The sequence below is a fragment of the Misgurnus anguillicaudatus genome, chromosome 17 (assembly GCF_027580225.2).
Source record: "Misgurnus anguillicaudatus chromosome 17, ASM2758022v2, whole genome shotgun sequence".
NCBI lineage: Eukaryota > Metazoa > Chordata > Actinopteri > Cypriniformes > Cobitidae > Misgurnus > Misgurnus anguillicaudatus.
Window position 1 is genome coordinate 15,788,198 of NC_073353.2, and position 14,974 is coordinate 15,803,171.

Sequence of the window (14,974 nt, forward strand, 5' to 3'; positions counted from 1 at the left end):
CTAGTGGTGAGGTTGAAAAATTGCAACCAACGGCTTAGTCCACTGCTCACCCCTCGCTTTTGAAACACATAGAGAAACTATGGTAGCCGGCACCGGACAAACATGTCATCGTCGGAGTCAACTTAGTAAAAAAATTTGTCTGTTAAGGGCTTCTGTAGAAAAATGGCGGCACAAAATGGTGACTTCCATGTAAGGGGACCCTCGGTGTATGTAAATAAAAAGGTCTCGTTCTAAGGTAATAAACACATAACGGTTCATTATGAAAGGTCTTTATACACCACTGATAATATAGTTTTGTATATTATTTTGGATTTCTGTTAAGAGATCCTTCTAAAAATGACACACTGCACCTTTAAAAAGAACATCTTTGTCCCTACATGTTGCATATTGGTACCTCAAAATGGCATATATTGGGGACTTTTTAAAGGGTACAATCCTAGTGACAGCTTTTTTACCTTTTTTGACAATGTAAATGGTTTGAAAGGTTTGGTCTTATTTTAACAATCTATGTTTGTCTAATGGAAATGTTTTGGAAAGTCGTATTTTTATAGCTTTTGCTGACTGAATGGTCAACAACATTAAGGTGCAACCAATTTCGACCAATTGAACAGACTGTACCAAACCGTACAGTCTTTGTTTGGGTCAAATTTAACGAAGCGTGTAGCCTAACTAAGTTCCATTAACCACAGCATGCACCAGATTTAATGCAGACAGTAAACACTTTGTGAATTAAACAGACTAGTGGGAGTAACAGTGCACACTGTCTTGTCCAACAGGGATTTAGAGAGTACACAGCTCACTTCCAGCACTGATGTGTTTGTATAATCTACCAAAACGTGCACCACCCAACTCAAAAAGAAGCTAAATGATGCAACACGCCCATAAAACTCAGTGGTAATTTTATGTAGGAGTAAATGAGGAAAAATAATAACAGAAAAATGAGTGGCACTCAAAAACCTGTGAGACGTGAGCAATTAGACGAGACCGAAATGAGACGGGGAAATGGGGTGTTTGTCCCCTTAAGCAACATGAAGAACTGCATAGGGGCCACGTTACATTACATTCCTCCAGTCAAATGATTTTTCAATTAGTGTGTGAACTGCGTTTGAGGGGCCGGGGCTACAAGAGGAGGGGTCTCAGATTCAATCAGTTCAGATGCAGAGTGCAGACGAATGCGTTGAAGGGGGGTGTTGGCGTCACCATAGGGGAATGTCTCTCTCTCGCTCTCTCTCTCTCCCCCCTCTCTCCTCCCCCTACCAGGCCGTCTGCCCATGGAGCCGGCGAGGGACACATTGTTTAGTCTAAATCCTGCTGGTGCAGGGCTACACACTCCAGACCCCACAACACACATGGCAATACACACAAACATGAGGAAATGCCGCAAGACGTTTCATGCTACAGACAGGCGTAAATATGCATGTGTTCATCTGATATAGCTTGAAACACAGACGTCGCACTGACATAGCAGACTGACACGCAATACAGCCGGTAAGTAATGACACACACAGAGACACACACGCCCTTTGCAACACACACACGCATACAATACACCCAAAATGCGCCATGCATGCCGAACGCAGTTTGGATCATTTGCAACAAATGTATCTGCACAATCTGTCTACAAATCAGAAACGTGGAAATGCTTGACGGATTGAGACAGACAACTCCCACTTTGCGCCCTCCCCCCCAGACAGACGGGCAAATTCCTTAAGGCCGACAGAGCTCGCAGACGCAGACGGGTGGGGGTAAAGAGTAAAGCACAGGGTAATAAACACAGCGCTGCAGTGAAACCGCAGTGTATTTCAAAGAAGATATCAGCAACTATCAAAGAATGGCACGTCTGCGCTAATTTGGAAGAATGCATGCTACTTTTCTACTAAATTGATTATATCCGTTCATCACACACAAATTAAAGTCACAGAAAACCTCAAAGGAAATGATTTTAACACCAGACGTTTAAAATCATGCATTTTTGTTATTTCTGAACCGGATCCAAGGTTACGCTTCCATAATTTTATTCTGAACGCTTCTTAGCTTGATGATAAAAACGAAGAAATGTCAAAACTAAAGCATCTGCATTCAGCAACAAAAGAATTGTATAATAAAAGCACTACTCATTGCATAAATGCAATATTGGGGTACTACAGTACAGTAATGATATATGATGGTAATATAATGTATTCTGATATTATCAGCAGCTTGATATTCTCACAGGAATTTGTAACTTTATTACTAATTCATATGAATTCGTACAAAAACAAACTGTCCTAAAACCAACGTCAAGCAGATCGCACCAAAACATACGAATGAGATTTACAAATTTATATAAATTAACCACCTTGTAGTTACAAATAAGATTATGTTGGAAATTGGGTACTACTGCACTGCCGATATTTGGTGAATATTTTTGTTAATTAAAAGTGTTAGCTAAATAAATGCTATTGTAATGTCTATTAAAGGTATACAGTACCACTGTCCATTTTTGTTAATGCATACTTGTTAAAAATTAACCAGTTATTAGGGCTTTGTATCGGAAAAATCTCACGATATCTAGCATGATACATAGGGTAGCGATTAAATATGTTGCGATACATTGCAGTACTATAAAGCAAACCAGTATATTGGGATATTTCCCATTTTGGGAATATAATAGGATATCCTTTTAAGAAAGCGGTCATTGAGAACACACCACCACGTACAAACCATAGCAAAAAAAAATTTGCACCCCCTATCTTAGGGGCAGTTTCCCAGACAGGGTTTAGGTTAAGCCAGGAGGTAGGTAGTTTTTACAAATAAACCATGCAAAAAACAACAGCACTGATATATGTTAAGATAATTCAAAAACATCTTGCCTTGACATAAGGCAGATCAAACATGCATTTTAGTCTGGGAGGCTGTTTACACTTGGCATTAACATGCGTTTTCATCGATCGGATCACAAGTGGACGGACGACGCTAATGCCAGGTGTAAACGCCGTTCAAAACGTTTTAAGTTCGTCCACTTTCGACCACTTTCAACCACATTCAGAGGTAGTCGAAACCCCTTTCGATCGGATTACTGCATTTTTTTTTATCGATTAGGGTTGCAAAATTTGGTTAACTTCCCTATAACACTCCCTGCATGTACTTGCCTTCTACCATAACATGCACAAATAATTTTTTTAATCCTGCACACAAAATAATGTGTTTAAAACTTCCTTGTGCTGTGTGTAACCTAGCGTGCAACAACCATTGTAAACACAAATACACTGACCAGTGTTGCCAACAATTTTTAATGGAAAGTAGCTAAAGCCTGCTTGAAAAGACGCTAGATTATGTCATAACGTAACTAGCATATCAGTGACGTCACTACGTCGGATTGGCATTCTGAAGTATGAAATAGTGACTGAACGTGACCCATTAAAACTAGTTAATGTACACGTTGTTAAACAGCAATCTTACTGAACTTTTCGTCAACTGAAGTAACAAGATAAAAGAGTGCGCAGCTGTGCTATGCTCATGTTTATTTGTCTAAATAGTCCAGTTTCAAAACAAATGAGGATCAAACCCAGGTAAATGATTAGAAGGCGGCACATTCATGCGTCAGCTCCGTACAGTCTCATCTGTGCTGCTGCACGGAGAGCAGATGTAGAGAGAGATGCGTGCATGCTCGCGGGGCAGTACAGGGCACACGAAATGCATATAGGAGCTGTACGGAGCTGACCGCTTAATCTCCGCTTGATCTCCTTCCATTTCAATGTGTGTGTATATATATATATATATATATATATATATATATATATATATATATATATATATATATATATATATATATATATATATATGAAGAGTTTGGTTCCAAAACGCAATAAACGCCATTTTTGAAAAAAAAGAGTTACTGCCAAAATCAGCATTATATCAGGTCAGTAGTTAAAAGTAAATTCTTAATTTTACGCAAAATCCAATATCCGCCGTGTTATTCTGTCATCTTTTCTCCCTTTTTTCCCAAAATGCGACAAACGCCACTCCCCCTTTTTTACAGAACGCAATAACTCCATTTCTGATATTACAGCCCACCGTTCACGCAATGTAAACAAACAATGGCGGACGCGCTGAGTACACGGAGTCCTGGTTTTCCTCATCTACTTTGTACTACGTGATCAACAAACAAAACAAAATAATACTTTAATTGCATCGCTAAACCTGTGATGGTTTTCTGTGATGGGAAAGAAACGTAAGCCATCAGCATCTAATATTTTCCCTGAGAGGCACTCGGGAGACGGGTGCTTGTTCTCACGACAGCATCAAGCTTCTCATGCTAACACATTGACCCCCAGAGGATCTTATGAAAAACTGTACATAATTTTACTCAAAGTCAACGAAAATCGAGCAGGACCAAAAACATTTTACAGCTGATCGCTGTGAAAGACGTTAAGCGAAGAAGTCAAGTAACCGCAATGACAGGGTTCTTAATATGACAAAGTAAGTGTTTTGATTAATAACATTAATGTTTATATTTTTAATTAGTGTGTACAACTAGTCAACTAAATGAATATAACATGGCAAAGATGAATGCACATTTATATAGGCTATTGATTCAATAGATTTATAGCATTTTGAATAAAAACTTGTCATGGATTTATTGCATTTTGTGGAAAAAATAATCCGTTTTTATAATAAATCTTTGAAAATCAACTTATGAATTTGAATTTTTTATGTTTTTATAACCTAAAGATGCTATGTGAAAGTTTGTAACAGAAAATAGTTGTTTTCATCTTGTCACTTTCTTGGTATAGAAAACACGTTTTTACCAAAATTTGTCAAAATGGATTTATTGCGTTTTGGAACCAAACTCTTCATATATATATATATATATATATATATATATATATATATATATATATAACTCCCAAGGGTTTTTTCCTCCTATGACTTTTTTTACTTCCCCGGCTAAAATTCCGGGTTTTTTTTCTCCTAGGGGGTTTTTCAACCCGGGGAGGCAGCCTTTTTGGGCTTAACTTCTATACGTTACATTAGTAATACGTTTGCTTATAATGTTGATTTATAGCCATAGCAAATTTAACTGCTTGTGCTATCGTTTATTATGTTGTGCTATCTGTCGATATTCTGTGCTTTTCACTGCATCTATTATGTAAAGCTGCTTTGATACAATTACCAAATTGTGAAAAGCGCTATATAAATAAAATTGAATTGAATTGAATATAGATCTTAAGCTACGGCTCATTCAAAAGTGATTCGATTCGTCACTAGGTGCTCTTTTGTAAACCAGTCGATAAAGGGGTCTGAAAAGTTGCCAAGTTGGCGACTTTGCCGCTAGATTTAGCTAAGAAAACATTTAGGTGAGATAATTAAATAGTGTCTAAAAAATGACCCTCTCCCAAACACACTCACTCCCCCTGAAATAAAAAAATCCTCCATATATCAATTATATTATTATAGCATTTATATATGAAGAGTTTGGTTCCAAAATGAGATAACTCCGTTTTTTTATTTTTCAGAAATCAAATTTTTTGGTTGTGCATTCCAATTAATATCAATTAAACTGCAGCTGGTTTGTATTGATTTAAGCCTTCAAATCTAAAAAAATAAAGCTAAGTAAAAAAATAAAGTTTCACAATAAAACACAATAAAAGCATGATAACATAATGAAAGTTATCTCATTTTGGAACCAAACTCTTCATATATTCTAGGGGTGGAACAATACATGTATTCGTTTCGAACCGAATCGGTACGGGGGTCACGGTTCGGTGCATGAATTTAAACGGAGAATACACACGGTATGAAAATAAAAAAAACTTGCGTGCAAAATAATTAATGTAATGCGGAACTACTGTTAGATCCGCGGGTTCTTTATGGACAGCTAATCTGCTGCTCCGCTTTAGCTCTGAAGCTCTGATTGGCGCCGATCATGCAGCCGAGCTCCGCCTATGTATGCGCTCTATCAGAGACCGTCTACATTCTGGCACTATTCAGTTTTTTGTCAGGTTCACGGTCCTGTGAGTGAAATAGCAGCGACAGCGAGTATGGCAAATGGTGGTGAGGATCCGCCGGCCCCTTTAAGATCGCAAGTTTGGCAAAACTTCAGTTTTCCAGTCAGTTACAATAGTACAGGCGAGAGAGTGGTGGAAAAGACGAGGACTTTGCGCCGGCGTTGTTCAGCAATTGTTAGGTATGTGAGTGGAAATACATCTAATCAGGGCTTTCAAGTCTCACGCATTCACCTTGACAAACACGCATTTCAGTCAGTTCAAACGCCACACTTTGTATTTCTCACGCTGAGAAGTAGGAGATAAATTGTCCTGCTATGTACAACAGGCATACGCAGGGCAGTTCTGTTGAGTTCAGCTGCTTTCAGTTTTTTAAGCGTGCTCAACTTTACGCAGCGCCATCAGCGTCAGAGTACCGCGAGAAATCTTGCGGAGGAGGCTGATTTCAAATCGCTCTCGCGTTACTCTGACGTCATCCACTTGTCGTTTCTTGCAGCGCCTCGTAAAGTCGTACACACCTATTAATTCATCCTACAAGCCTATTTTTTGTTCTTTAGTACATTAATATGAAATAAGGCCAAAAATGTAATTTAAAAATGTATTTAGGTAACACTTGTAATACATTTGAACCCCTATTTGTATGAAAGATGAGTACAAGATTACTTAAAGTGGTATATATTTTTTAAATACGAGATAGTATGTTAAATGCATTTCAGTTCATATTCATGACATCTCAAAATAACACTGATAAGGACACCTATGTTTTTAAGATTAGCTTAAAAAAAATGCCTTCTTCATTTTTGTTTTGCTTTTTTCCTCTATTGTACCGAAAGTGAATCGAACCGTGAAGCCTGAACCGAGGTACGAACCGAACCGGGACTTGTGTGTACCGTTCCACCCCTAATATATTCCCTTCCATTTTCCAGGCCTTGAATACCACAGAAGCCACACTTGCTGCATTTTAAGAGTTTAACAGGGCTTGGGCGCCGCGTTGCATTCTGGGACGTGGCGGCCATGTTGGTGGCCTCGCGAATGTAATCATACAGCAAGTTGAACGAGGAGAAGCGGCAGAGTTGGGAGAATTAAAAGAAAGAAAAAAGATGTTAAAATCCGGAAAAGTATGTGTAATTTACTGGGATACGTTAAACAGGGAAGCAGGGACCGGTATGTGGACAAAATCGGAACTATTAACGGTTGGGATCCATATGAAAAAAAGAGTCATTTAAGATAACAGCGTGGTTGTTCTAAGAGCACGATTTCACGCCAATCTGTAAGCAAAGTCACGTATGACCTAGCTTCACAACTAGCTTAGTTAATGCAGCAGTTTTTGCTGTCAGCAGAGGGATAGCAACAGAAAGATGAATGTTGAAATGTTCCCGTATTTTGGGCGAGTAAACCGGGACATTTCCCTTATGTTCAATGTTGACTTAAGCTATATAAATTAATATTCAGATGTTATACTTCACTGTCGTATATATAAATGTCATTTATATGTCATGTATACACATTACTGAGGGGTTGAGGTTAATGTTTGGTTTCCGATATTGAATAAAACATAATGAAGTTTTGTTCTTATCTGTCATTTTTAATGTAAATTACTTTTAATGTGTTACTTTATTATTAATACAGCAACGGTTTACCAAGGTTGAAAAAAATAACGACAAAATAATCAAATTAAGACACACGATTGAGAGAAAGTATGTCTATAAACAGAGCGCAGCATGGAGCGCAGCAGTAAAGGAGGCAACCAACATGGCCGCCACGACAAGTAATGACGTCACGACGCCCAAGCCCTACTAGCAAATACCAAAATGTGTTTATACAGCAGCTAGCTAGCTAGCCAGTAAATCAGAAATCTAAATGTAAGCTAGCACTATTATTATTACTATAATAATGTTTATTGTGCTTTTGTGTTTTAAAGGTGCCATAGAATAAAAAAAAACTGTATTTACCTAGGCATAGATGAATAATAAGAGTTCTGTACATGGTAATGACATATCGCGAGCTTCAAATGCGTTTGTTTCCTCATTCGTATGTAAAAAAAAAACCTGGCCGATCTCAACATAACACCGACTGTGATGTCAAGGACAAATCCTAAGGTTGCAAATGGACATGTAAAAATGTTTCTGGATCATTTTTGCACTTTATAAAGTTACTTACCTTCTATGTAAATATCAAAAAAACAATTTAACATATTATTTCAATGCATTCTTTGGAACCTTTAAATGTTTATTTATGTTTCCTGCAGCACATTGGAGTTCGGGCGGCCCGCCTAAGCTGGGAAACTCTACCGCCTTAACTAGGTCGTCCAAAAAAAGAACACATTTTCGCTGCACAACAGACCGTCATGTGCATCTCGGAGAATAGCGCGGACGCACTTCACACCGCGAGCGGTGTTTGTATATGATATAGTTTATATAAATTTCCAAATAATTCCCGTTAAGTTTCCAATTTGGAATATTTCCAAAAATTCCTCAGTTTAAGTTCCCATGGAAAGTTAATTTCCCACACCTTCCAAACCATAGAATTGATACAGTATTCCCAAACAAACTATCACAATATTAACATGTATCGATATTTTCATACAGCCCTACTATTTACATTTAAAAACAACAATAAAAGTCACATAGCTGGTGGAATTTTGCCACTGTCAGTAAAATAAGCTGCTGGTTTGGCAGCAAGCTCAGATAGCGCATCCAAGATAAGCTTACTCGTGTCTGCAATACGCTGCACAGCCCATGATGCGGTATTTGATGCGTAGTGCTGGTAGCTCAGCAGAACGTCCTTGATCAAGAACACAATATCTTTCTTCATGGCTCTGCTAAAATCTCATACCATGGCCTGTGTTGTCTTACAATGGCTATGTGGCACATCACCACCGCATTAATGGTCATGCTACTCGTGTATGTGTGTGTGTGTGTGTGTGTGTGTGTGTGTGTGTGTGCGGGTAATGAGTGCTGATGGGCTTAGCAAAGTGGCAAAAGAGCTATCGCTTCATGCTCTGTCAGCGGTCACAGACGGGGTAATGACTTTCACACACATACAGTATGTGCACGCACAGACACCCCTTCATCTTAATGTTTCCTATGCTCGACAAACCTCTGGCTTGTTTCTGCAGGGCTCAACCCGATTGCAGCACATTACGGCCCTAAACTCCCTCAAGTGTTACTAACTACCCATCCAGGGCAGAGCTCAGACCTAAATCACGATGGCAGTTTCTAACGGCTTTCAAATGAGCTTGTGATGAGACCTCGAACCGGTTTACCAGCATGGCTGAGCCAGGCCGTAGTTTTGATTACAGTGTCTGTCTCCATTGTAACCTCATTGCGTGGTCATACCTCAGAAGTCACAACCGCAGAGCTAAAATCACATTCCTCTTGGGACATGTGGGGTTTGCAGGATAGTCTAGGGGTTACAAGGATGGAATATGTGACAGGGGTCCTATCACTTTAGATTCACTATAGAGAGTCGATCTGTTATTGAGCTCTGCAGCTGGAACAGCTTCTCTAACATACAAGAGATGTGAATTTTACACTTCTACCGGTGCCCCGCAGGGGGGTTCGACTCTAGATTGAATTTTCCAATATAAAAAAGAAAATCACACCAGAGGATCATATGACTCATAATTTCCCTAAAAACAGCTTTTGAATTTAGTTTGCTCCATTAGCATATTTCTCAAGAGACAATGTTTAAAACTGAAAAACGACACTTCTGGGAAATGGAAGACGTGCATTCAAAAAGAAAAATTGTATATTTAAAAAACAAAAACTTGACTTTATGATAGAAAATGCACATAACCAAGACAATTCTGCACATTCCCAATGAAAGTACTATTCAACTCGAAAACCACTTAACCTCTTTGACTTTTGATTTAATCCACTTAATGTTACTGATCCGTCTCATACTACACACGTCAATAAAAATACATTCTTGGATGAATAAAAATGAACTTTTGTGCTGTTTTTGTACACTGCCATGCTTATTCTCTTATGTTAAGCCTGGAATTGAGTTTGTTTATTACGTGTATGCTACGCGCGCAGTCGAAAACAAAAGCCTTGCAACGCATAGTTTATTTGACTCGTACGTGCACACAGACATTTGACGCATGTGCACTCCAACAAACGCAATACCTTTCTTGGCCTACATACTCATGTACGTGGCTATGCGCATGCGTGACCTAAGCATCCAAAATACAGGTGGTTACAAAATTCCAGCGCTGCGCGTAACTTCGCGTACCAATAATAACTATCGAGGCTCCGATCGATCGTCCGCCGATCGTAATTGGCCGATAACGGCATTAAATGACGCGATCGACACTCGCTAAATTGATACACGTCTGGATCCGAACTTTACTTCCGGTTTCGTTTTTTTAATGGTCTGACTAGTTGCTAAACTGATCTCTTGAACATATGCCTCGTCGAAAATAAAAAATGTTTTGGTTTCCTAGGTAATCTATGTGTTGTTTTTTTGCTTGTTATATAAATAAACTACGTTTAAAGTACTTTGTGGTTATTTCTTATTAGCGGAGTTTACCGGAAGTTACGTGCAGACCGTGACAGCCGCTTGTTTATGTTGTTACTGCTGAACCCGTTTATAGATAAAAGATTCCCATTCCACTGCCATTCTGTGATCGGCACTGATCGGCGATCGGCAGATCATGCTCTTGGTGATCGGAGCATCTCTAATAATAACTATACTTCAGACTTTTAAAGGAACAGTATATAAGAAATGTATATCAATTAATCATAAAATGGCCCTGATATGTCACTAGACATTAAGAAATCATTTTCATTTCAAATACTTATATCACTGACAACAGTGGTCTGGCCAGGATATTGTCATTTAAAAAGTGGAGTTGCAGCCCTCAACTGATGTTTATGTTGTCATCAGTGGCGGCTGGTCACTAGGGGGCGCTGGGGCGCCGCCCCCTTAAAGCTGGCCAGAGAGGAAAGCTACTTTAACATGTTACCAAAAAGTTAAATATATAGTGCAAATTAATACAAAATAAATTCATTTAGTTGTACTATTTCACTGTTAGTCATGTTATAATTTATTTAAAACAATTAAAAATCAAAACTGAGTACGTTGTGTGTGTGTCATGTTTGTGTGTCTGGGGCGCACCCCTAATGAGTGTCTATGTAGTTCAGGAAAAGGGTAAAAACATGTGACCTGAGGCTGAGCTCTAAGTGGCTGGTTTCGGATCCGCCCTGGGGCGCAGGACTGTGCGTCCCAAACACTCCCACTTATGTTGAAAGCGAATCAATATTGCTTTTAATGTTTTTTACCTCCTGTGATTGAATGGTTCGAAGAGTCTCATAACCGCGTTGGAGATTGCTGTGTTAACTGATAGCTACAGTACAGATCAGTGAAAGCAAGTGAAATATCTTGAGATGAAGGAAAATATGCTTTTATTCTTACAAAATCACCCTTTACAAGGTATTTAATTGATGAATAAATAAAGGATTAAGAAGCTTGGATTAGATTGACCAACGGAGTCAAATGATGGCAGTCTGTGTTCTCCACCACTTCTCATGGCAAACGGAGTTGGCTAGCTGGATATTATGTAAGTCTTCTTGAGTTTTATTTTTTCCCTGTTTGCTGTTTTAAAGTCTAAATGCGTGATAGACGTGCACGACATGAACTTTTGTGGCGCGTTTGAGCTTGTGTTGCGAGGACATAATGAGAGCGAGTGCTGCTCATATAATCCGGTATATTTCGTGGCTTGGTCAACTTTGCTGTTAGTTTTGTTGTTGTACAGTGTTGTAGAGTTTAAAAAGCACCCACGAGAAAACCACTGTTTTAAGGAAACTTCACGAACCGTGCAGATTGAGCTGATGGACTGTATGTACTCCCTGTTGTGAGGGAAAAATGTGCTTGTGCTATGGCTATAAAAGCAAAAAGAAACATATGAGCCTGTGATTAGGCAACTTTAGTGTCTCTTTTTGTGTGTATTCGGTCGCGTTAAACGAAAAGTCTTTGACGGAGAAAATTTAAGCAGGATAAAGAAAAATATGAGCGCCATTTTGGCAGATGCCCATACAACTCAACTTGAGAATGTAATTCCTATGTATGTCCAGTTGGTGGCAGTGTATTGCTCAAATGACGCCCTGGTTTCTAGATATTCTTGCGATATTTTGATGTCATACACTGATTGGTCTGCGCATGGCTGCTGAAGTTAAACACTACAGGTCAGGAGCGTTGCAACAAGACGCCTGTCTAAGGTAAAGATACAAAATCTAAAGACAAGAGTCTGCATTAATCTGCCTTCATGAGTTTATTAAATAAGATGGTTTCAGATGAGTTTAGTTCAATTCAGATTTTTACATGTTTATTGATATTTTAATGGCAGTAGTAGTTTGTTATTTGATTTGTTCATATTTGCCTGTTCAGCATAAAGCTCCGTGTTTTATTGCCTCCGCTGTCACTGTGAGAAAAAAAACATTAATTCATCTGCTTCGTGTGATGGTAAAGTAATGCACGGTCTCCGTTTATCTGTTCTCTAAACAAATGAATAAACACATTTGACTTGTATGCTCGTCTTGTAAGTTTATGATTAGAAATGGACATGTGAACGAAAATGAAAATAATAAAACATGAAATGACGGATTATAAATGACTGCGAAGGACTCTTTACAACGCTGTTTTTCAAAAAAAATGACGAAGATTGAAAATGTCTATCGCAACCTCTCTCTCTCTCTCTCTCTCTCTCTCTCTCTCTCGTTGCTCTGTGTGTGTGTGTGTGTGTGTGTGTGTGTGTGTGTGTGTGTGTGTGTGTGTGTGCGTGCGTGTGAATGATTACCTTGATATTAGTTAATTACAGATTCATAGTACATTTATTTCGTGCGTTTGATTTCAACTGTAACATTTTCAGCATTAAATGCTAATGATACTCATCACCTGATAAATGGCTATTAAGAGTACTGCATTACTACAGTAAAAGTTTGATTTTTAGTGTGTTTGCGCCCCCCCAATTTTTTTTAGCACCAGCCGCCACTGGTTGTCATGTTGTGTATTGTCCACCAGTTGTGTGATTGTAATACCAGTTTTGGCCACAATCCTACATACTGTTCCTTTAATGCAGGGCTATTCAAATTTTACCCTGGAGGGCCGGAGCACTGCATAATTTAGCTCCAACCCTGATCAAACACACCTGAGCAAGGAAATCAAGGGCTGCGTCCGAAACCGCATACTGTATAGTAGGTACTGAATTAGATGAAGTACCTACTTACTTGGCGTTAAAACAGTAGGTACTGTATAGTATGAATCCTGGTAGTATGAATGAGATTCGGACGTACTACATCCGCCATGTTGTTACATCACGTGACATACGTCGTCATCACGTCGTGTCATTTCAGCGCGAAAACAGCGGCGTGCCTCTTCTTCTTCGTTGGATAACTCCTCGTCCGAGGCATCATGGGATAGTGAAGCGTCCATCGTATGCACACTGCAAAATCTAACCGGAAGTAGTAGGTCATCCGGGTACTTTTCGCATACTGTTTTTCGAATACTATGTATTCGGACATACTACTCGCCTCGCCTACTGCTTTTCGCGTACTATATAGTACGTAGTAGGCGGTTTCGGACGCAGCAAAGGTCTTCATGATCACTAGACAATCACAGGTGGGTTAGTTTGATTAGGGTTGGAGCTAAACTATGCAGTGCTCCGGCCCTCCAGGGTAAGATTTGAATAGCCCTGCTTTAATTTATGCATTTTGTGTTTGTACAATATTAATTCGTGTTTGTTTTGTAAAATTGTGATGTTAAAAATTGTGAAGTATTTTTTTGTATCGATGCAGTGTAAAGCTCTTAAGATGTTATCATTTTTTCTGGTCATGTCATCTCAACATGGCAGACCTTTTGAGGAGCCGACCCGCTCTTTGTACACTGAAATAGTAAGCATTATGTAAAACTGATATCTTAAGCTCCCCATGTTTGTCACAAGAATTATTAACTGTCTCGTCTACATCTTTTAATGAGTAAATGACAGAATGCGCCTTTAAGAAACAGAGTGATCTGAAACTCTTCCTCTTCATCCTAATCTGTTGTACCAGTAGACACAGAGTACTTTATCTTATCAAGGTCAAAGCTGAACACAAATACATTCCAAACTGTAAATAGCTTACATTAAGAAATCTTTGTTGTAAATGTTAACTACAAAAAAGGCTTGAAATTCATGGCCATGCAGATTTGTCCTTGCATCTTCCTTTGGCACAACATGGGAAAATATATTTACAACCTAATACATGCAGTTTTAGACACTTCAAGAGTCTCAAAACAATCGATGGTACAACATCAACGCTTCTGATCTAATAACTTCTGAACTGCATATCCATAACAACAAACAAAACAACAGTCTCTAATGACCAAAACACAGCATGGTCCATCTGAGCATTTAACCCAAGCAAAACAAACATCAAAATACTCTCTCTTGTTCTTGTTTCTAAACCTGGGTTATTTATAAATGTGCCTTTCCCTTGTGAATTATAATTTGCAATAGAGCCAACTTTTTTGCTAAAATAATGAATCAACACTAACAACAAGAGTCTCTGATTATGAAACCATCAAGCAACTTTTCTTGGAAATTTCTTTCCAAGTAGACCCCAAAACAACCTGCTTGCATAACTGTTGACCAATGCAGAGTCAATCCACTTTCATTTAACTAGACTAAAACACAAAACCATTCAAGACATTATATATTTCCCCCAAAACGACAGACTATGTGTAACAAAGGTAAATCACCAAAGCAAAACTGAGCATAGCATTGAAAGTTCACACTCAATTCGGATTTAAATTCGCATTAAAGAGTCCATGACGCGGGGCAAATACACAGTGAGTGCAGGGCGAAAAACATGCACACATACATTTGTGTTATTAACACATTTGCTCTAATATTGCTGTAAAATAACACGTAATGTTGCAACAGGGACAGTGTAAAACATTACCCTCAAACACTGAATAGTTAAAATCTAAATATGAATTCGGTTTAC

The 14,974-nt window shown here is 38.7% G+C and overlaps 1 protein-coding gene across 1 annotated transcript in view; it reads right to left on the bottom strand.

The window, feature by feature from the left end:
* Positions 1-14,974, bottom strand: part of bmpr2b (bone morphogenetic protein receptor, type II b (serine/threonine kinase)) — a 97,946-nt gene that overhangs the window by 82,020 nt on the left and 952 nt on the right. The window lies entirely within an intron of this gene.